The sequence below is a fragment of the Dendrobates tinctorius genome, unplaced genomic scaffold (genome assembly GCF_039654945.1).
Source record: "Dendrobates tinctorius isolate UK_male_01 unplaced genomic scaffold, ASM3965494v1 ptg000128l, whole genome shotgun sequence".
NCBI lineage: Eukaryota > Metazoa > Chordata > Amphibia > Anura > Dendrobatidae > Dendrobates > Dendrobates tinctorius.
In genome coordinates this window covers 9,516,067-9,537,381 of record NW_027361796.1, presented here as the reverse complement: position 1 = coordinate 9,537,381, position 21,315 = coordinate 9,516,067, and positions in this window count along the sequence as shown.

Here is a 21,315-nt window from a genome sequence, read left to right as displayed (position 1 = left end):
TGTTTGCCGGTTTAATGGATAGGAATAGGAGAACCTTCCCTGTTATACCAGCCATAAAAGCCCTGGTTAAGAAAGAGTGGGAAAAGCACGATCAGAGAGGTTATCTCCCCTCGGCCTCAAAAAGAAGGTACCCCTTCAGTGATGAGGAATTATTAACGTGGTCGCCTCTACCTCAAAACAAGCAGCCTTACCGGTGGAGGACGCAGGCGTACTAAAACACCCACTCGACCATAAAGCCGATGCCTCACTGAAAGGGCATGGGAGGCAGCTACCGGCATGTTTAAGCCGGCAATAGCCAGCATTTGCATGGCTCGTTCTATGCTGGTCTGGATTGATCAACTAGACCAGCAAATAGACCAAAAGACCTCCAAAGACAAATTGTGAGCCGCTATTCCCTTGATCCGTGGCTTGGCTATGTTTATAGTGGATGCTTCTGCTGACTCATTATGCTTGGCAGCCAGGACAGCAGGCTTACTTAATAACACCAGGCGTAGTCTGTGACTTAAAAGCTGGAGAGGCGATACCCAATCCAAGGCAAAGCTCTGTGCTATCCCTTGTGAGGGTGAGTTTCTGTTTGGGAAAACCTTAGATGAGATCCTCACCAAGGATTTCCCGTATTGGAAATGAATTCTGTTTGTTCAGTGCAAAAGCGGCGTTCATCTGAGTAATGGTGAATGAACAAGTCCTCTAGTGCAGCCACTTTGGTCTTGCTTTTGGATATATATTTATATCGCTGGGTTACTAAGGGCCGCACGGCACTTAGAAACCTGATGATTACCTTGGTTACCAGCTCCCTGCACCAGTGCGCTGGTTTCTAACATACACAGCGGGTAACTAAGCGCCGTGCATCGCTTGTTACCCGTGTGTCGCTGTCCTGATCGCTGCTGAGATCTGCCTGTTTGGCAGCTCACCAGCGATTATTGTTGTGAATTCTCTCTCTGGCTTCCCTCTGATGATTACTGCAGGTAGTGGAGCTGGTCAGATTGACAGGGGGTTGTGAGTTCTCTTTCTGGGCTCCCTCTGGTGGTTACTGGAGGTAGTGGAGCTGATCTGATTGACAGAGGCTTGCCACTTGATAATGAGGAAGACGATTGGAGATCTGGGGTTTCAGATTGGGATTTAAGACAGCCGACTCCTTCTATCCCTGCTGGTGATTTTCTTCCTGTGCCTCCTGAGATCTGATGTCTCCTGCTCTGTCCCTGCATGTTCAGCTAAGTGGTTCATTTGCTACTCTGTTTGCATTTGATCTGGTTTTGTCTATCTCTGCTCTGGCTGGGGCTGTGCTGAATCAACGCCCATATGTTACTGCTTGTGCCAGTTTGTTTTGTCCCGTTATATTGGTCTCTTTTTGCTTTGCTTTCAGAATATACCAGAGTGCAGATATAGTTGGGGTGATGTCGTGCGACTTCAGTTTTTTTGTGCATCAGACGTGTTGGACTTTTGCAGGGTTTTTTTTGCGTGATTGCAGACAGTGTCTTTCCTTTCCTGTCCTGTCTAGTCGGTGTGGGCACCATCGTTTGCTCAGTCTATTTTTCTGCCTGCGTTTGTGTTTTCATCTTGTCTCACCAACAGGCAATATATGTTTGGGGGCTATCTATTCCTTTGGGATCTGTTCCGGGGCAGTTTAGATTTCTCCTTTCTTGCTTTAGGCTTAGTTAGCTCTCCGGCTCTGCCGAGGCGTCTAGGGCATCGTAGGAACGCTCCACGGCTACTGCTAGTGGTGTTGTTAGGATCAGGGGTATGCAATCCGCTGAGTTACCAACCTCTCTGGTTTCCTGGTGGCTTAGCCTGTTCCTGCCATCCTCCTCGGTGACCCATTCATAACAGAATCACGAGCCTAAACTGTAGACTCTAGGGTACTCAAAAGAAGGTGTAACAACCCTGCTGGCATCACTGCATGGCCTCCCATCCCTCGCACACCAACTTACTTTCTGCTTCAAGCCATGCTGTGAATTCTGTCTGTTGCCAGCTCTGTGCCTCTGCTCTCCATGTTTCCAGACTGTGTGTATAGGGGGGCGGCGCCTGAACTCTCTGGTTCTTATGCAGTCAGGGTGCACCTGTGTAGTCTTTCCCTTACCAATCACCTGGAGCACTTAATTATTTAGTTTCGCCACTCCCACTGAATCATTGCCTGTGCAATGTCTATACTCAGTTAGTATCTTGCTGCTGAGGAAGCCAGGCCCTGTTCTGTGTATCTCCTTCTCTGTAGGAATACTCTTTGTCTCGCTTTGTACCTTGTCCGCCTGCCAGGAGGCAGAATATCCTGGCCCTTGAGTCTTGTTCCCAGTGCCTTGTCTGTTCTCTGTCCGCCTGCCAGGAGGCAGAATATCCTGGTCCATGTGTCTTTGTCCCAGTGTATCTGTCTGAACTCAGTCTTACCTCTGTCTGTCAGTCTCCTTGTTTGTGGTTCCTTCTCTGCCGTGTCTTTCCTTGTGTCCTCCCTGTCTGTGCATCTGCACCCTCGCAGCCTTATCTGTGCATCTGCACCCTCGCAGCTTTATCTGTGCATCTGCACCCTAGACGCTCTGCCTGCTCTGCACTCCTGCGGCTCTGCCTGCTCCGCACTCCTGCGGCTCTGCCTGCTCCGCACTCCTGCGGCTCTGCCTACCTGCACCTCCTGTGTGAACAGGTCCAAACCTGTTCCTTCATATTCCACTCCTTCCTGCCTATATCCATACCTGCACCTCTTGTGTGAACAGGTCCAAACCTGTTCCTTCATATTCCACTCCTTCCTGCCTATATCCATACCTGCACCTCTTGTGTGAACAGGCCCAAACCTGTTCCTTCATATTCCACTTCTTCCTGCCTATATCCATACCTGCACCTCCTGTGTGAACAGGTCCAAACCTGTTCTCTCATATACCACTCCTGCTTGCTCTGTGTCTCCAAGCCGTGCCCGCCTGTCCTGTGTCTCCAAGCCGTGCCCGCCTGTCCTGTGTCTCCAAGCCGTGCCCGCCTGTCCTGTGTCTCCAAGCCGTGCCTGCCTGTCCTGTGTCTCCAAGCCGTGCCCGCCTGTCCTGTGTCTCCAAGCCATGCCTGCCTGTCCTGTGTCTCCAAGCTGTGCCGGCTTGCCCTGTGTCTCAGCCTGCTTGTCACTCGCACCTGTCCGGTGTCCTGTTCCCGAGTGGGATCAGCAGCCACAGCCAGACACCACCCTGGAGTGGCACCCGGCAGCTACCTGCCGTACAAGCCTGACCTCACCATCAGAGGCTCCAGTGAAGACCAAGGTAGCTGCCGTAGTTATGCCCCTTCCAGGGTAGTCTGGTTTGTGGCACAGTGGGGCCACAACCCCCCGGCTTGCGCCATTCAGCCAAGGCGCGAGCATGACAGAAGGAAAGAATTGTAAAAAAAAAAAAAAAAGTGTCAGATTTTTTATATATTTTTTCCTCTTTTTCTCTGGGGCAGTAGGAGGATTTTTTCCTTAATGGAGACTAAGCAATTGTCCGATCGTGTTGAGCAGCTCGCTGCTGAAGTGCGGGGAATTTCTGCCTATCTCGCTCAATCATCTGCTCCCTACTCCTGATGTGTTTTCTGGGGATCAGTCTAAATTTTTGAAAGTCAAGAATAACTGCAAACTATTTCTTGCCTTGAAGCCTAATTCATCGGGGAGCTCAGGTGCAGCAGGTTAAAATTGTCATCTCCCTGCAGCGCGGCGATCCCCAGGATTGGGCTTTTTCGCTGACACCTGGAGATCCTATTCTGGCTAATGTAGATGCATTTTTTCAGGCCCAGGGGTTGTTGTATAATGAACCTAATGCTATTGATCAAGCTGAGAAAACCTTATTGGCATTGAACCAGGGTCAGGATGCTGCGGAGTTATATTGCCAGAAGTTCCTAAAGTGGGCGGTCCTTACTAAATGGAATGATGATGCCCTAGCAGCTCTCTTTCGGAAAGGTCTGGCAGAAACCATAAAAGATGTTATGGTGAGATTTCCTGTCCCCTCTGGTCTTAACGATTCAATGTCATTAGCCATTCAAATTGATTGACGTTTACGTGAACGTAAAGGTACGTGAGAGGCGGTGCTGCCTTGTGAACAAACTTCTGAACCCATGCAATGTGATAGGATTTTGTCTAGGGCTCAACATCAAGAGTTTAGAAGGCGTAATAAGTTATGCTTCTTTTGTGGGGACGCCTCTCAAGTTATTTCTGTCTGCCCTAAACGAGAAAAACGTTTTTCTCACTCATTTGCCGTGGGCAGTGTACAGCCTAAGTTCCTGTTGGCGGTTACCTTGATCTGCTCCTTGTCTACATTTTTGGCTAAGGCCTTTGTTGATTCAGGAGCAGCTTTGAATCTGATGGATTTTGACTTTTCCAAACGTTGTGGTTTCCCCATGGTGCCCCTGCGGACCCCTATTCCCTTGAGGGGGATTGATGCTACCCCTTTGGCGGAGAATAAACCCCAGTTTTGGACCCAGGTGATAATGCAGGTCGCCCCAACCATCAAGAGAATTGTAAATTTATGGTGTTGCACAATTTACATGATATTATTGTACTGGGTTTTCCTTGGTTGCAAACCCATAATCCTATTTTGGATTGGAAATCTGTGTCTGTGGTGAGTTGAGGTTGTCAATGTGTTCTTAGTGACACTCCTGTTTTCTCCACCTCTCCCCAGTCTCAAGATGTTCCTGACTATTTGGCTGATTTTTCTGATGTATTTAGTGAGAGTAAGTCCACGTCTTTGCCTCTTCATAGGAGTTATGACTGCGCTATTGAGTTAATGCCCGGTTGTAAATTTCCCAAGGGTCGGCTTTTCAACTTATTGGTACCTGAACATGATGCTATGCGATCTTATATCAAGGAATCATTGGAGAAGGGTCATATCAGACCAACCTCTTCGCCTTTGGGTGCTGGTTTTTTTGTGGCCAAAAAAGATGGCTCATTAAGGCCATGTATTGACTATCATTCCCTTAACAAAATCACTGTTAAATATCAGTACCCGTTACCCCTGATTTCTGATTTATTTTCCAGAGTTAAAAGTGCTTGTTGGTTTACCAAACTTGACCTCAGGGGGCGTATAATCTTATTTGCATCAAGCACGGAGATGAATGGAAGACGGCGTTTAATACTCCGGAGGGACATTTTGAGTACCTGGTGATGCCTTTTGGGCTCACCAATGCCCCTTCCATCTTCCAATCTTTTATGAACATCCAAATAAAGTCCGTGGAGCCTCATTTAAGAGTCTCAAACACGGGACTAGCCAGATCTTCCTCCAGGGAAGGACCCTGGTCCTGGCCCTTTATTTGCATATTCGTCTTTCCCAGGGAGAAATGCACCTAGGATTTCACTGTGACTGAGCGCCTTTGCCGGCTGACGCAGTGTTTTCTTTGACTGGTTTCCCTGAGGTCAGTGATTGTTTCGTGATGTTAATCTTTTATGAACAATATTTTCCGGGACCTTGTGGATAAGTTTTTGATCATTTATCTGGATGATATTTTGATTTTTTTCCAGTGATTGGGATTCTCATGTGGAACATGTCCAGACTGTGTTACGGATTTTGAGGGGAAATACTCTTTACGTTAAGGGATCGAAATGTCTTTTTGGTGTACAGAGGATTTCGTTTGTGGCATTCATTTTGTTCCCGTCGGCTATTGAAAAGGACCCGGCCAAGGTACAGGCCATTTATGATTGGGTTCAGCCCACTTCTCTGAAGGTTCTAGTTTTTGGGTTTTGCTAATTTCTACTGTAAATTTATAAGTAATTTTTCTGGTATTGTTATAACCTCTGACGGATTTGACCAAAAAGGGCGCTGATGTGGTGAATTGGTCTCCAGAGGCAGTCTCGGCATTTCAGGAGCTTAAGCAGAGATTCACTTCTGCTCCCGTTCTATGGCAACCTGATGTTTCACTCCCATTTCAGGTGGAGATAGATGCTTCTGAGATTGGTGCAGGAGCCGTTTCGTCTCAAAGAGATCCAGTAACCGCTAAGATGAATCCCTGTGCCTTCTTTTCTTGAAAATGTTCTCCATCTGAACGTAACTATGACGTGGGGAATTGGGAATTGTTGGCATGAAGTGGGCATTTGAGGAGTGGAGACATTGGTTGGAGGGAGCTAGAAATCAAGTTGTGGTCCTCACCAATCACAAGAATTTGATTTATCTTGAATCAGCCAAGCACTTGAATCCTAGACAGGCTAGGTGGGCCTTGTTTTTCACACGTTTTAATTTTATGGTCTCCTTTCGTCCGGGCACTAAGAATGTTAAGGCGGATGCCCTTTCTAGGAGTTTCTTTGTGGATTCTCTTGATGTGACCGAGCTTACTACCATTCTAAATTAGGGTGTAGTTCTTTCCGCCATCTCTCCCGATTTGAGACGTGCCCTGGAGGAATTTCCAGAGGATAAACCTGAACGATGCCCTATGGGGAAATTGTATGTCCCTGACCAGTGGAGAAGAGTAATGTCTGAAATTCATTGCTCCACGTTGGCTGGTCATCCAGGTATCTTTGGTACCAGATATTTGGTGAGTCGGTCTTTTTGGTGGCCTGCCTTATCTCGTGATGTCAGGAATTTTGTGCAGTCCTGTGGGACTTGTTCTCGGTCCAAGCCCTGTTCTCGTGCTAGTGGTTTGTTGATGCCCCTGCCAGTGCCCAGGAGGCCATGGACCCATATCCCAATGGATATTATTTCTGATCTCCCTGTCTCTCAGACAATGACTGCTATTTGGGTGATCTGTGATAGATTTTCTAAGATGGTCCATCTTGTACCACTCCCAAAGTTGCCATCTTCTTCTGAGTTGGTGCCCTTGTTTTTACAACAAGTGGTTCCTTTGCACAGGATTCCTGAGAACATTGTGTCGGACAGAGGAGACCAGTTTGTTTCCAGATTTTGGAGAGCTTTTTGTTCCAAACTGGGAATTCTGTTGTCTTTTCCTCTGCATTTCATCCTCAGACCAATGGGCAGACTGAGAGAACAAGCCAGACTTTGGAGTCCTATTTGAGATGTTTCATATCTGCTGATCAGGATGATTGGGTCTCATTTTTGCCCTTGGCCGTATTCACGCTAAACAATAGGGCTAGTTCTGCCATTTTGATGTCTCCTTTCATCTATAACTTTGGGTTTCATCTTCGATTTTCTTCGGGGCAGGTGGAAGCTTCTGCCTGCCCTCCTGTGGATTCTGTGGTAGAGAGAATGCAGTAGATTTGGGACCAAGTAGTGGATAAGTTGTCCCACTCTCAGGAAAAGGCCCAATGGTTTTCCAACCGGCATAGAACCATTGGTCCCCGGTTTAAAGTGGGTGATATGGTTTGGTTGTCCTCAAAAAAATATTCCCATGAAGGATGCATCTCCAAAATTCAAGCCAAGGTTTACTGGACCTTATAAGATTTTGGAAATCCTTAACTCCGTTTCTTTCCGTTTGGCTCTTCCAGTTACGTTTAAGATTCATAACGTTTTTCATAAATCTTTGTTAATAAGGTTTGTCGAGCCAGTAGTTCCCATGGTGGTGCCCCCTGACCCTGTACTGGTTAAGGGTAATTTGGAGTAGGAGGTAGTTAAGATATTGGATTCTCATCTGGCTAGACTGAGACTTCAGTACTTGGTCAAGTGGAAAGGTTATGGCCAGGAGGATAATTTTTGCGTCTCTGCTTCTGATACACATGCCAAGAGATTGATTTGTGCTTTTCAACGGTCCCATCCTGATCGACCTGGTGGCATGGATGAGGGTTCGGTGACCCCTTCTCAAGGTGGTTACTGGGAGTAGTGAAGCTGGCCAGTCTAATGGAAGTTTGCCACCTGACGACGATGATTGGGAATCTGGAATTACTGGCTGGGAGCATATAAGTGAGCAGGCTTCCCTTAGTGGTTGCTGGTGATTTCCTCCTTGTGCATTTTGAGCTCTTCAGTCTCCGGCCTGATCTACATGGTTCAGTTAAGTGATTCTTTAGCTAATCCTTTGCATCTAATCTGGTTATGCCTTTGTTTTGCTTTCTGCTTTGTTGCAAGGGTTCAGCGTACTCCCTGCTAGGGGCAGCACTGGGCCTCACTCCATATGTTACAGCTTGTGCTAGTTTGTTCAGTCCCCTACTATATTGGTATCTTTTGCTTTGCTTTCAGTTCACACCAGAGTGCTGATCTAGCGGGGGTGAGGTAGTGTGGCCTCAGGTTTTTTGTATATCAGATGTGTTGGATTTTTTAGGGGTTTTGCGTGATTGCAGACAGTATCTTTTCTGTCTGCCCTGTCCTATCTAGACAGTTTGGGCCCCATCATTTGCTCAGTCTATTTTCTGCCTGTGTTTGTGTTTCATCTTGTCTCACTGACAATATATGTTTGGGGGCTGTCTATTCCTTTGGGGATCTGCTCCGGGGCAGTTTAGATTTCACCTTTTTGCTTTAGGCTTAGTTTGTTCTCCGGCTGTGCCGAGGCATCTAGGGCATCGTAGGGTACTCTAGTTGTGTTGTTAGGATCAGGGGTCTGCAATCCGCTGAGTTACGAACCTCTCTGGTTTCCTGGTGGCTTAGCCTGTTCCTGCCATCCTCCTCGGTGACCCATTCATAACAGCTGTGTTTTCACACTGGGTTTTTATAAAGCTGGGAAATTTGCATCACCTGGCCTTTCCTAACATTGATAGTGAACAAGCCATAATCCTAACAGGCTAAATAAGGTTTGAAAGTTTGGGCAAAGTTATCTAAGCACAGAAATCTACAAAGGGTGCTAAAACTTTACCATCGGACCATTTTACTTTTTGTAATTTTTAAAATGTAAAAGATTAAAAAATATATATATTTCCCTAAATACAAAAAAGTGTCTTCTTTAACTTTAGGCCTATTAGAAATCATGTCATCTTTAACTTGCTTAACTGTTCACAATAACAGTAATTTTGACCAGGGGTACCCAAACTTTTACATGCCACTGTAGGATACTTAAATGACATGAATTTGATTGAAAGAACATAAAAGCCTTCCCACCATGAAAAGATGTACCCAATGAGGATATAACATCTCAGGTTTACTGCGACGGTGAAGGGCCAGGGTTCTGCTAGCAGTGCGGTCGTGATCTGTTCAGTTGAGAGTTCCTGGAGCATTCCTGCTTTTCATGGTCTCAGCTGTTCAGTGTTTGCCACTCCTCTCTGCTATATATGCTCGCCGATGACAATCAGGGATTGCCAATATTAGTTTAATACTACCTGGTTTTGGAGTTGGAGATGTTGGCTGTTTGAGGAGGTGTTTGGAGTGTTGTTCAGAAGACTGTTGCTCGGTGATTTGTCAGTGTGCATAACCTCAAATTTGTTTTTTCCTTCCTTTACTTCTCAATGTTCTACTCTGTTGCTTGTGAGTGCATATTCGTAGGATTGGTATATTCATTTATCCCTGTACGTCTTCCCTCGTTAGTCTGGTTTGCGTATTCTTATATTTTTTTAAACTACAACTCTCTACTTCCCTGGATGGGGGAGGGGACAAATAAAGACTGATTTAGGAACTCTGCTATGCACATGGCCCAGATGTCATCACCATCAGAAGTAATCCAGGGAGCAGGGATAGCTAGGGTGCCCCTAGCTTATGGTATAAGGTAGGAGCCCATAGTCCCGGGATATACTGCAAACAGTGCAGTGTCACTTACTCTTGCAGCTCACCTCATAGTTTCTTCAAACCTCAAAATAGATGGGAGCAGAGCAGAACCCAGGACTGACTGTTTTGCACCTTCCCATGGAAAACTATATAGACAAGATGCCAGCCCAAAATGTGGGAGCCATGCCCCCAGGTGCCTTTTTTATGTGCATCTGTTCTATTTTTTGGAGAGCTGATTATCCTCTGAAGATCGAGCTTCAGTTGTGTTTTACTCCTACTATATCTTGTTTTAGTGTTGTGCCTGCTATTACAAAGCTTTAATAGGTGTGTACATGATTGTATTTGTGCTATTTTCCCTACGCTTTACATTTTTACACTATGGAGCTCTCCTCTTCCTTTTACATTATCATTTTAAACCTTGGAACTACTGTATGATCCTTTATGGGGAAAAGTAAAAAACATTTCTACTGTGCCATTTACATGGGAAATCTATATATGTAATAATTACTTGATTGATAGTTCAAGAAACAAGAGCTTCCTAAATCTCTTCCAATTTTTCAATAAAATAGGATCGAAAATTGCTTCAACTTATGACCTTTAATCCTGTTACAAAGTTTGATGGCCCCTCTTTGGTCAAGTAATTGAAAATGAACAGGTCAGTTCCTAAACTCATAGTCAAACAATCTGAAGGAAAGCAGAACCAATGAAGTCATTAAAAACCTTGTTGCGTACTATAAAAAATGAAGGAAAGGCATTTGCTTTGTAATTTATTGAAGCTGTCCACAGTGGAATAGCTTGTGTAGGTTAAATGCCGGTGACAGCCCTTGATATGTACACATTTGACCTCTCAAAAGTTTTAAGCTGCTTGAAAGTACACTCATAGATGGCTTGGATCATGCACTACGAGTAATCCAAAGCTGCTGTGTAACAATTGGGAGATGTTACAAAACCACAGCAAAGCATTAAGAAAATTCCCCAGTAGTCACCACATGCTACTTGTTTTTCTTCTATCTATAGACAATAAACAAGCTACTTAAACACATGCCTATCTGGCCGCCTATTTATTACTGCTCCAGCTCTCTTTTCACATATGCAACCTATTTTCTGCCATTCCATACGCTCCTCTGCAGGTCTCACAAGCCAGGCTATTAAGACTAATCATAATCAATTACCAGTGTTTATAAGTCAGCCTCGTGAAATCAATTAGGTCAGTCCTTTTTGAGGTGGGTAATTACGTAGAAGCCCTGAGTATAATGGGAAAAAAGTCAGGAAAAATTACATTAGAGAGTGATGTAATTCCCGGCGGGATGAAAGTTTGTGCAGCAAGCTAGCAGATCATTCCATAAACTTGGATATCTTTCAAGACACATTTGAAAGTAAATACCGTGGTGGTGGAGGCCAGCGTCCACTGTGTGCACTTAACAAACAGAGCGACAGGCGAGTATCATCTGTGATATATTACTATCTATATCCGTCATCTTTTTTCACTAACACAATATCTATTATGTCCATAAAACAAGGGGATGGCTTTATTATGACAGTTAATAGAGAACCAAATACAGTATCTTGTATTCCTTGTTATTTCCTTTTAAGAAATATTCCATCTATAGGGCTATAACAATCACACACAAGTCACCATAAGTATCGTGACGAGACAACAGTAGTTACATATGCCAAAAATACAAGTTTTTCAAGTAGTATTTTTTTAAACAAAGATTTTTATTTCTTGTTTTCCTTTATAGTGAAGTCTATAGGGTAAAAAACATGGCAAAACACCACATCGGGAGCCTGCTGTGTTTGAAAAAATTATTAAGGACCCCAAAAAAGCTCCAAGAGCGTAAAAACAAACAAAATCCTGTATTGTTAGTGGTGTGTTTTCAATTTCCCTATTGAGTTGCATCATCTTTTGCATAAAAGACACTATGTGAGATTGCCCTTAAAGGGAACCTGACAGGTCCCTCAAGCCACCAACAGGTATACATTCATATACATTCAACTCATTACAATTGTGTCAAACAGATATTTTTTAAATTCCATTTTGCACATGCAAAAAATTTTCAGACTAGTCGATGCGGCATTGGTTCGACCAGACTAGTCATCCCACTCACCATATTGTCACCCCCTGTGGGCAGGATAACATGAGTTACAAGAGCTAGCGTCGTTGCCTGCTCTCTGCAAACCTTGCGCATGCGTACAAATTTCTGTTTGTCTATACAGTTGGGTATACGCTTCCTATCTTCATAAGCGCACTGCGCATGTCTGGAACCAAAGAAGAAGCTTGATGTCAGAAGAATAGAGCTGATTCTTCTTCAACTCCTGTGTGGACTTCAGGCATCTTCTTTGTGCCCAGGCATGCACAGTGTGCCTCTGAACTAGTCTGGGGAAACCAACTGCCCATCAACTTGTCTGAAACGTATGTGCATATTGAATATGGATTTTAAAACGTATTTTGAGACACATGTTAATGAGTTATATAGTAAAAAGGGCTTGTTCAGCAGGGTATTTATATATGAATGTACAAATGCTGGTGGTTTGGAGAGCGAGGAGGACCTTTCAGGTTCTCTTTAAAGGATTTTTCTGGCACACACTTGGTGCAGTGTACAGGCAAACATGGACCCGAATGTCACTGCATTGTTTATGTGGTGTCTTGGTATTCCGGTCAGTGGATGCTGTAGATTTTGAAAGCATAGTTTTTAAAACTTGTTTAAATGGAAACAAACTGGTTTCTTCTGACATGTAGAGTAACAATTTGATGTGGACAAATGGACAAACTTTTAATTGTGTACATAATTCTCTATATTGATTTGCTTGATGGGTGCCTTAGAAAGACTGTTCTACTTCTCAAGCGCAACGAGCAACTGATTTTGCATTTAAGAGAAATCTGTATTCAGCAGATAATAATAATAAATTTTATTTCTATAGCGCTGACATATTTCGCAGCACTTTACATTTCAGAGGGGACTTGTACAGACGATACACATTACAGCATAACAATAATCATATAGATTATAACAAATACCAAGAAGAATGAGGGCCCTGCTCGCAAGCTTACAGTCTATGAGGAAAAAAGGGAGACACCAAATGTGGGTGGCAACAATTGCCCTGATTGTATGGACCAGCAGATGAAGCTTATATCTTATAACTACTGTACATTGTAAAAAATGAAAGGCACTAGTGATTGACGAGTGAGTACACTCGTTGCTTGGGTTTTCCAAGCATGCTCGAGTGATCTCTGAGTATTTTGGGTAGGCTCGGAGATTTAGTTTGTGTCGTAGCAGCTGCATGATTTGCGGCCCGCTAGACAGCCTGAATACACATGGGAATTCCCTAGCAAACAGGCATTCCTCACATGTATTCAGCTTGTGCCGCAGCCGCAAATCATGCAGCTGCATTGACGCAAACTAGATCTCCAAGCACGCTGGAATACTCAGAGGACACCCAAGCATGCTTGGAAAAACCCGAGCAACGAGTGTACTCGCTCATCACTAAAGGGCACCATTCTTGCCTATCATTGCCTATTGAATATAGCTCTAAAATTTTAAAGCAAAAACTTTGCAGATCCCATACTAGTGGCATGTAGAATGGGCCAATGGCATCGTACTGTTTTACTCTGGTTTGGGAGTTTATCTCTTGCATGGTCAGTTCAAAAATGATTTGCCTTAGAGTTGGTCGAATTTGATCTAGTGGTATTAGATTCTACTTGGATTTCTCCAAAATATGGATTTTATTGTAATTCTAATTGCCTAAATTCAGCAAGATGGTGGCCAACTGGTTGAACCATAAAGAGCCGGCAAAAGGTTAAAAACAATAATACTCATCTTACTGATACCTCCTTCGGCCACCTTCATTGCTCGATTTTACCTGTATGGTCCTCGGCACCTCCTCTTAATGCCACTGCACTGATATTAGGACCCTCTGTGCAAACGACCTTAAAATGTGCACGCACAGAAATGCCAAGGCTTTGTTGCAGCTAGAAGTCCCAGCCTAGCGTGAAGATGCCTGTTATTTCAGCATGCTGTTGTACGTGCGGAGGACAGGGTCAGTGAGTAGTAATGAGGTGAGTATTATCTTTTTTTCAACATCTCTTTATTCTGCTTCGAGACCTCTCCAGAGCCTAGAACATAATAAGGGACATTCAATTCCCATAGAATAACTTCACAGTGAATCGGATTTCTTGGTAAAATCTGCTCAATTTAGCGTACTCGTATTTCGTCAGATCTGCTCATCTCTAAATTAGTACCACGCTGACTGTAAAGAAGTGGAAAAGAAAGGAGAACTCAGAAACTGTAATTGCAACACACCAAACAATACTCACTATCAGATATTTAAGCATTTTAGCATAATAAATAAGCAATATTGTCAGTAAAAAATTAAAATATACCAGCACTTCCACAGAACCATCAGGCAAACTTTTTTTCATGGCATTAAAACGGTGACTAATTAATTACGGACTGTGATAATTATAGTAATTTTTTATAATTTGCTAATAATTTAGCTGAGTTGATGCTATTGAACGGAAGTGAAATTAATTCCAAAATACTCGATTGGAAAATTATATTTTTGCACTTTCTATCTGGCTATATATATGGGATGCAGGAAGTTGGGATAGGAATTGGAATTGGACCAAGTATAAAGTGTAGGACTGAAAAGAACATAGAATCATAGAATCATAGAATCATAGAATCGTAGAGTTGGAAGGGACCTCCTGGGCCATCTGGTCCAACCCCCTGCTCAAAGCAGGATTCGCTAAATCATCCCAGTCAGATGTCTGTCCAGCCTCTGTTTGAAGACTTCCATTGAAGGAGAACTCACCACTTCTCGTGGCAGCCTGTTCCACTCATTGATCACTCTAACTGTCAAAAAGTTTTTTCTAATATCTAATCTGTGTCTCTTCCCATTCAGTTTCATCCCATTGCTTCTAGTCTTTCCTTGTGCAAATGAGAATAAAGTTGATCCTTCTACAATGTGACAGCCATTTAGATATTTGTAGACAGCTATTAAGTCTCCTCTCAGTCTTCTCTTTTGCAAACTAAACATTCCCAAATCCTGCAACCTTTCCTCATAAGACAGGGTTTGCAGACCGGTCACCATTCTGGTCGCTCTTTTCTGAACTTGCTCCAGTTTGTTGATGTCTTTTTTAAAATGTGGTGCCCAAAACTGGACACAATATTCCAGATGAGGTCTGACCAAAGAGGAGTAGAGGGAAATAATGACTTCACGTGATCTAGACTGTATGCTTCTGTTAATACATCCTAGAATTGCATTTGCCTTTTTTGCTGCTGCATCACACTGTTGACTCATATTCAGTCTGTGATCTATTAGTATACCCAAGTCTTTTTCACATGTGCTGTCACTTAGCCCTATTCCTCCCATTCTATATATGCTTTTTTCATTTTATTTTATGCCTGCTTTCTTCCAGAAACCGTGCCACAATGGAACTGAACTGCAATACCAGACACATTTCATGGAAAGGTGTTCCGGAACAAAGCAGCCATGTTTTCATATCCTTAAAGGGAACCTGTCAGCAGGATTGTGCACAATAATCTAGAAGCACGGTCAGGTCGGCGCCGGTATACTGATTACAATGCTACCTTTGTTGATGAAATCCATCTTGTGGTTGTTGTTTAACCCCTTTCTGCCATGTGACATACTATCCCGTCCATGTACCCTGCGACTTAATTCCCAGGGACGGGATAGTACGTCACAGCGATCAGTGTCGCCCACCTGGTGAGCGCCGCTGATCGTGGCCGGGTGTCAGCTGATTATCACAACTGACACCCGGCACAATGTGTCAGGGGCGGTTCTCGGACCACCCCCGACATGTTAACCCCTTGCACACCGCGATCAAACACGATCGCGGTGTACCGGGGGTTAAAGGGAAGCCTCGTCAGAGAGGGGGCTCCCTCCGTGCTTCCCTGAGCCCCCCACAGCAGCGCAATGTGCAGTGCTGCTGCAGGGGGCTCCATCCCTGCAGGTCCCCGAATCCAAGATGGCGACGGGGACATTCGGGGGCCTGCAGGGAGCTGGCTTCCTCAGTGCCTGCAAAGCGCAGGCACGAGGAAGCCAAGTGCATTGCCTGTTACAGATCGCTGATCTGTCACAGTGATCTGTGATGTGACAGATCAGCGATCTGTCACATGACAGGTATGTCCCCCCTGGGACAATGTAATAAAGTTAAAAAAAAAGTGTAAAAATAATTTTAAAAAAATCGCTAAATAAATAAAAAAAAAAAATATCCTGAATAAATTCATTTTTTGGAAATAAAAAAAAAAAAACAATAAAAGTACACATATTTGGTATTGCCGCGTCCGTAACGACCCGCCCTATAAAACTGTCCCATTAGTTAACCCCTTTAGCGAACCCCTTAAAAAATAAAAAACGAAGCAAAAAATAATGATTTATTATCATACCGCCGAACAAAAAGTGCAATAACGCGCAATTAAAAAGACGCATATAAATATCCATGATACCGCTAAAAACATCATCTTGTCCCGCAAAAAACGAGCCACTATACAGCATCATCAACAAAAAAATTAAAAAGTTATAGCTCGCAGAATAAAGTGATGCAAAAATAATTATTTTTTTATATAAAATTGTTTTCATTGCATAAAAGCGCCAAAACATAAAAAAAACCTAAATGAGGTATCGCTGTAACCGTACCGACCCGAAGAATAAAACAGTCTTTTCAATTTCACCGCACGCGGAACGGTGTAAACGCACCCCCCAAAAGAATTTCATGAAACGCTTGTTTTTGTTCATTCTGCGTCCCAAAAATTGGAATAAAAAGCGATCAAAAGATATCACGTGCCCGACAATGATACCAATAAAAACATCAACTCGTCCCGCAAAAAATAAGATCTCACATGGCTTGGTGGGTCAAAATATGGAAAAATTATAGCTCTCAAAATGTGTTGATGCAAAAACTATTTTTACAATAAAAAGCGTCTTTTAGCGTGCGACAGCTGTCAAAAATAAAAACCGCCATAAATAGTAAATCAAACCCCCCGTTATCACCCCCTTAGTTAGGGAAAAATAATAAAATTAAAAGAAAATGTATTTATTTCCATTTTCCCATTAGGGCTATGGTTAGGGCTAGGGCTAGGGTTAGGGCTAAAGTTAGGGCTGAGATTAGGGTTAGGGGTGTGTTGGGTTAGGGTTGGAGTTAGAATTGGGGAGTTTCCACTGTTTGGGCACATCAGGTGCTCTCCAAATGCAACATGGCGTCTGATCTCAATTCCAGCCAATTCTGCGTTGAAAAAGTCAAATGGTGCTCCTTCCCTTCCAAGCTCTGCCATGCGCCCAAACAGTGTTTTACCCCCATATATTGGGTATCAGCCTACTCAGGACAAATTGCAAAACAACTTTTGGGGTCCAATTTCTCCTGTTACCCGGAGGAAAATAAAAAATTGGGGGCAAAAATTTCATTTTTGTGGAAAAAAAACGATTTTTTTATTTTCACGCCCGGGCGTTATAAACTTCTGTGAAGCACTTGAGGGTTAAAAGTGCTCACCACACATCTAGATAAGTTCCTTGGGGGGTGTAGTTTCCAAAATGGGGTCACTTGTGGGGAGTTTCAATAGTTTAGGTACATCAGGGGCTCTCCAAACGCACATGACACCCGCAGACCATTCCATCAAAGTCTGCATTCCAAAACGTCACTAATTCCATTTTCACGCCCGGGCGTTATAAACTTCTGTGAAGCACTGGGGGGTTCAAAGTGCTCACCACACATCTAGATAAGTTCCTTGGGGGGGTCTAGTTTCCAAAATGGTGTCATTTGTGGGGGTTTTCACTGTTTTGGTACATCAGGGGCTTTCCAAACGCGACATGGTGTCCGATCTCATTTCCAGCCAAAAAAGTCAAATGGCACTGCTTCCCTTCTAAGCTCTGCCATGCGCCCAAATAGTGGTTTACCCCCACATCTGGGGTATCAGCGTACTCAGGACAAATTGCACAATAACTTTCAGGGTCGTGCTACCCTTGGAAAAATAAGAATTGATGGTGAAAAGATCATTTTTAATTGTACGGCTGTACGTTATAAACCTCTGTGAAGCCCTTGGGGGTTCAAAGTGCTCACCACACATCTAGATAAGTTCCTTTGGGGGTCTAGTTTCCAAAATGATGTCAATTGTGGGGGGTTTCCACTGTTTTGGTACATCAGGGGTTTTCCAATCGCGACATGGTGTCCGATCTCAATTCCAGCCAAAAAAGTCAAATGGCGCTGCTTCCCTTCTGAGCTCTGCCATGCGCCCAAATAGTGGTTTACCCCCACATCTGGGGTATCAGCGTACTCAGGACAAATTGCACAATAACTTTCAGGGTCGTGCTACCCTTGGAAAAATAAGAATTGATGGTGAAAAGATCATTTTTAATTGTACGGCTGTACGTTATAAACCTCTGTGAAGCCCTTGGGGGTTCAAAGTGCTCACCACACATCTAGATAAGTTCCTTTGGGGGTCTAGTTTCCAAAATGGTGTCAATTGTGGGGGGTTTCCACTGTTTTGGTACATCAGGGGTTTTCCAATCGCGACATGGTGTCCGATCTCAATTCCAGCCAAAAAAGTCAAATGGCGCTGCTTCCCTTCTAAGCTCTGCCATGCACCCAAATAGTGGTTTACTCCCACATGTGGGGTATCAGCGTACTCGGGACAAATTGCAGAATAACTTTTAGGGTCATGCTACCCTTGGAAAAATAAGAATTGAGGGTGAAAAGATCATTTTTGTGGAAAAAATATGATTTTTTAATTGTACGGCTGTACGTTATAAACTTCTGTGAAGCCCTTGTGGGTTCTAAGTTCTCACCACATATCTAGATAAGTTCCTTGGGGGGTCTAGTTTCCAAAATGGGGTCACTTGTGGGGGTTTCCACTGTTTAGGTACATCAGGGGCTCTCCAAACGTGACATGGCGTCCGATCTGAATTCCAGCCAATTTTGCACTGAAAAAGTCAAACGGCGCTCCTTCCATTCTGAGCACTGCCATGCACCGAAACAGTGGTTCCTCCCCACATATCAGGTATCAGCGTACTCAGGATAAACTGCACAATAACTTTTGCAGTCCATTTTCTCCTGTTACCCTTGGTAAAATAGAAAAAATTGAACCTGAAGTATTTTTTTTGTGAAAAAAAGTTAAATGTTCGTTTTTTTAAATATTCAAAAATTACTGTGACGCACCTAAAGGGTTAACAAACTTCTTGAATGTGGTTTTGAGCACATTAAGGGGTGCAGTTTTTAGAATGGTGTCACTTTTGTGTATTTTCTATCAAATAGACCCCTCAAAGTGGCTTCAAATGTGATGTGGTCTGTAAAAATAAAATGGTGTTGCAAAAATGAGAAATCGCTGGTCAACTTTTCACCCTTATAACCTCCTAACAAAAAAAAATTTTGGTTCCAAAATTGTGCTGATGTAAAGTAAACATGTGGGAAATGTTACTTATTAAGTTTTTTGTGTGCTGTATCTCTGTGATTTAAGGGTATAATAATTCAAAGTTGGAAAATTGCAAAATGTTAAAAATTTTCGCCAAATTTCCGTTTTTTTCACAAATAAATACAAGTTATTTGAATGAAATTTACCACTAACATGAAGTACAATACGTCACGAGAAAACAATGTTAGAATCACCAGGATTCACGGAAGCGTTTCAGAGTTATTACCTCATAAACCGACAGTGGTCAGAATTGTAAAAATTGGCCCGGTCATGAACGTGCAAACCACCCTTGGGGGTTAAGGAGATAATCTTTAATTTCAGTTTTGAGTTAATGATATGCTCGTGCTGCGGGGCGGCCTGTAGGGGTTCTTCATGTGGTGCTCTGCTTAGATATTCATATTGAAGACTGCTGACAGGTCAGTGATCCCTCACTGACCTGCCCCTTATTTTACATACTGCATAGAATTATGGTTTGATAAAAAAAATCACATTAATCAGGCAGGCACCGCCGGTAGCACTTGTGCTGTAGCATGATAAGGTGGATAATATACCTTTTTCATGTTATTTAGATGTATAGTTTTGTTGTTAAAAAAACTTAGCCACTGAATTAATTTGGTGTATCTTACTCCAGTATGCTTTTTTAATCCTGTCTTGATGAATTTGGGCCATAGTGTTAGAAAATCATCAGGTTGTTGCCCCGTGATAAGCAGCTATAAAAATGTTAAAGTTGTAAGGCGATGTTCACATGCAGCTTTTTTGCAGTGTTTTTTTTCTGCATCAGAAACCTGCTTTCTTGGCAGTGAAAATGCTGCATTCGAAATGCAGATTTTGCTGCATTTTAGCTGTTTTTTTATGTATTTTTGGTACATTTTTTAGCTGATTGCAGGAGTAATTTGTCTGCAGTACATGCAAAAACACTGAAATAGCACAATAAAACCAGGGTTTTTGCACTTCTCCTTGCTTTCTATGGGTGAAAAAATGCTTCAAATGCGATGGAAGAATTTACATGCTCCAGATTTTCTAAAATGCTGCAGTTCTCAAACTCAGTCAGGAAAAGTAAAAAAGTGTGTAAAACAGCAAAAAAACAGCCCTGCAAAAATGGTACGTGTGAAGATAGCCTAACAATGGATGCGAAATGCACGTTAGTTATTGTCTGGCTGCTGTATGTTCAGTTTCATAAAATATACCTATATGTTAATGGAAATAAAATCAACTGTCTAATATTGAGTAGGAGTTCTGCTCAGAAATGGAGTAGCACTTTTTGTTTTTGCTTATTAGGCTACATTATATTCTCAGTCCGATTAATACATTATCTAGAACGTACCCCAGTTATACCTAAGCATTGGCCTGAAACAACCTTGCAGATAATCAAAAACCAGGAAAACCTGTTTTACCTATACAAAATATTAAAAACAAAATAAAAGTTAACATTGGCTGAAAAAGAACAGAATTTAGGAAAATCTGCCAAAACAAATCCTTATCTATCTCAGGAACGGAAATATTAGCATTTATCCACAATGCACGGACTTATATATGCCTGAAATAGTTTAAACCTGTTGTCTTCTAAAGTCGTGGATGGAAAATCCTTTAATAAGGCAATTCCTCACCAGAGTAACTTGATATTGCTGCTAGTGTTTTTATTACTAAATAATAATATCTATAGCTGCAGTATGTTATCAGAATTGTTAATCCACTGTGCAATGTGTACACATTCCTATCAAGGATCAGGTTGAAATGTCCACATTTTCTGGGTGCAATATTTGTATGACAAGCAGATTGCGAAAAATAAATATGACGACAGAAAAATTCAATATTTGTTGGTTGTGTGCCTTTTACAAAGTGTAGCCACATGTGCGTGTAGGAGTGTTGAGAAATGGGTCCACCACACACTTTCAAAAATTAAATACTGGTGCCACCTGAACCCCCACTGATATTGTTATTATTTATTAAGTATGTAAAAAAGGGGTTACATACAAAATATGAATGCATTGAACAAGCTAACAGTGACAGACTGGTACAGATTGGGGAGGGCCATGCCCTTGCAAGGGAAGGCGAGAGTAGGTTTGGAGATTACAGCAGCTCTGGTGGTGGTGAGGTGGCAGTGGAGTCATTACAGGTTATAAGCTTCTTGACGATATGAGCTTTCAAGTTCCATCTGAGAGTTCTGAATGTAATGGAACTGAAAGTGTCGGGCTACAAAATTCCAGAGGATGGGGTATACTCAGGAGAAGTCTTAGAGGAAATTTGTGTAGGAATAAAAGAGGTCCTGGGAGGACCTGAGATTATGTGGTGGGAGATTAGTTCACAGATATGAGGCAGAGACAGATTATGGACAGCTTTGTAGGTCAATGTTAGTAGTTTGAACTGGATATGTTGGGAAACAGGTAACC